Genomic DNA, 2,228 nt, shown 5'->3' on the forward strand with positions numbered 1-2,228 from the left:
GCTCGGGGTGGCTGTCACACTCTCCAGAGATCTGCCTGAGCTTCAAGGCTTGTAGATTCTGAGTTCCTGAGCTTAATACAAGGAAGACTGCCGAGAGCATGGCCTATGGGCTGGAAGGCCTTCGGCAATCAGGGTGTCCACACGAGAGTTGTCTTCTGAATATGCTCAGTTTATTCACACAAACATTCCTTATGATGCTAACATAAAGGCTAAACCGACATCTCACTAAGCTGGGAGCAGTTGTTTGGCTAGAAATACTTCTGCAGGGTTCCACTGAGAAAATCTTCTTCCGTGAGGGCACTTCGGAAGCTCACAGACTCAACCCATGTCTGCTGTGAAGTCCTTCGGTTGTGGCAGGCTGAGAGGATGGTGCTGATGGAGATCCAGGAGGTCCTTGAGAGCATAGGCCAATGGCTGGTGCTGATAGGTGGATTCGTGTGGGCCCAGCAACAGTGCCGGTAGACCAGCGGCCACTGAGCCCAGAGCCATACAGAGTCTTAAGTCTTCTTGCTGATGGGTGTCAACTCGGAGGCTAGAGAAACCGTGTCTAGGGAACATGGCAGTGCAATCCGAGACCATTCCCGAAGTTCCAACTTTTGTATTAGTTCTTTGGGCAGAACCTTTGTGCTACCAGGCTCACAGCTTAGGGCTGGTTCACCAGCATGTCAACACCACCTTGGGGTGAGTTCATTAGCATATCAAGGCCTGTCCTGGTCTAGGCTCTGTATCTGAGATGTCCAGTGGCCTGAAGAGGCTTGCTTTTGAGGCCCAGCTCTTACCAGAGCTGCCTGCCAGCAAGCTCAGGCCTATTATTTCAAGTCACATATAAAGGCTTTTGAGTTACACAAAATGGTTTTTTACTTAAGTTCCTAACAAGGGCCCAAGATGTTTTTGCTTAATATTTGTTTAAAATTTCTAGATTAGTGATCTACTGAAATAAAAAATATTAATTCTGGAGATAAAGAATTACTAAGTTTTAAACTGCATAGGGTTCAGGAAAGTATGATGGCATCCCCGTACTGCTCTACTTCATCCTGCCTGGGATACAAACTGTCTCACTGTCCAGCATCTCCATGCCCTGGATGGTACCCACTTATTGCCACTTAGGAGCAGTCTCAGTCATCAGGTTGACTGTTGGGGAGTGGTAATACATGTGTTCAAGAGACCTAGCTACAGTCTCTAGCTAGTTACCATAGTAACTACCACAGCCTCACAGTGCCTACATCATCTCCTTGCTTCAGCCCACCACACTGGAATCTCACATCTTCAAGGGAGGTCATTTCAGAAGTTTTTTTGTTTTGTTTTATTTTTACTATGCCCATTACATACAAAGTGAGAGTTGGTCTGTCCTAGGAGGCATGGAATATGTACACTAATTCACAGAGGACAGATGTAATCCATGTACTGTTCCAGGGATCTGCAGAATTGCCAGGAAGACCACCATTCCTCTATGAAGGCGTTTACAATCTAGCTGGAGGGGAAAGAATCAGAAAACAAAAACAAAACAACAACAACAAAAACCTCACTGGTGCACTGGAAAGTAGCTCAATATTTCAAGAGCCCTGCATCAGAACGGGCACTAGAGATGTGCATTCTAGACTTCAGGGACCTCTGATGTCACTCAAGTCAAAGGTCTCATGAGCTTCGAGCTACGGAACGGACAAGTGTTTGATCAGTCATGGTCAAAGATTTATGAGATGGAAATTGGACTTGCCTACGTACTTGGATTATAAATTCTAATCTTCATCTGTAGTATGTATCACTATTTTCAGAAACAGGAAGTCATTATTTTTAAATGTGATTTGCAGAGATACTTTTATTTAAAAGCTGAAAATAAAATCACAAACAAAATACAGGTCGCTCTGCCGCATTTGCCGGTGGTGTGAGCCCTGCAGAAGCCAGCACTCTGGGTTTGAAGGGATGAAGTGAGGCTCACAGAGCAGTTCGGGGCCTCAGTGGGGCCTCGGGATGCCCTCAAAGTGACTACTGACATTTCTGGAATGTCTGTTTTTCTATCTCTTATTGAAACACAAACCACTTTATTGTTTTTTATTTTAGTTTAATTTGGTGTGTGTGTGTATGTGTGTGTGTATGTCTGTGTGTGTGTTGGAGGGGATTTAATCAAGGATAACTTATATCTCAAGCCATTTTTTTTTCACTTTTTATTTTGAGGCAAGGACTCACTGTTATCTAGGGTGGTCTTGAACTTATGAACATTGTGCCCCAGC

Source organism: Peromyscus californicus, unplaced genomic scaffold (genome assembly GCF_007827085.1).
Source record: "Peromyscus californicus insignis strain IS unplaced genomic scaffold, ASM782708v3 Scaffold_4__1_contigs__length_199733344, whole genome shotgun sequence".
Lineage (NCBI taxonomy): Eukaryota > Metazoa > Chordata > Mammalia > Rodentia > Cricetidae > Peromyscus > Peromyscus californicus.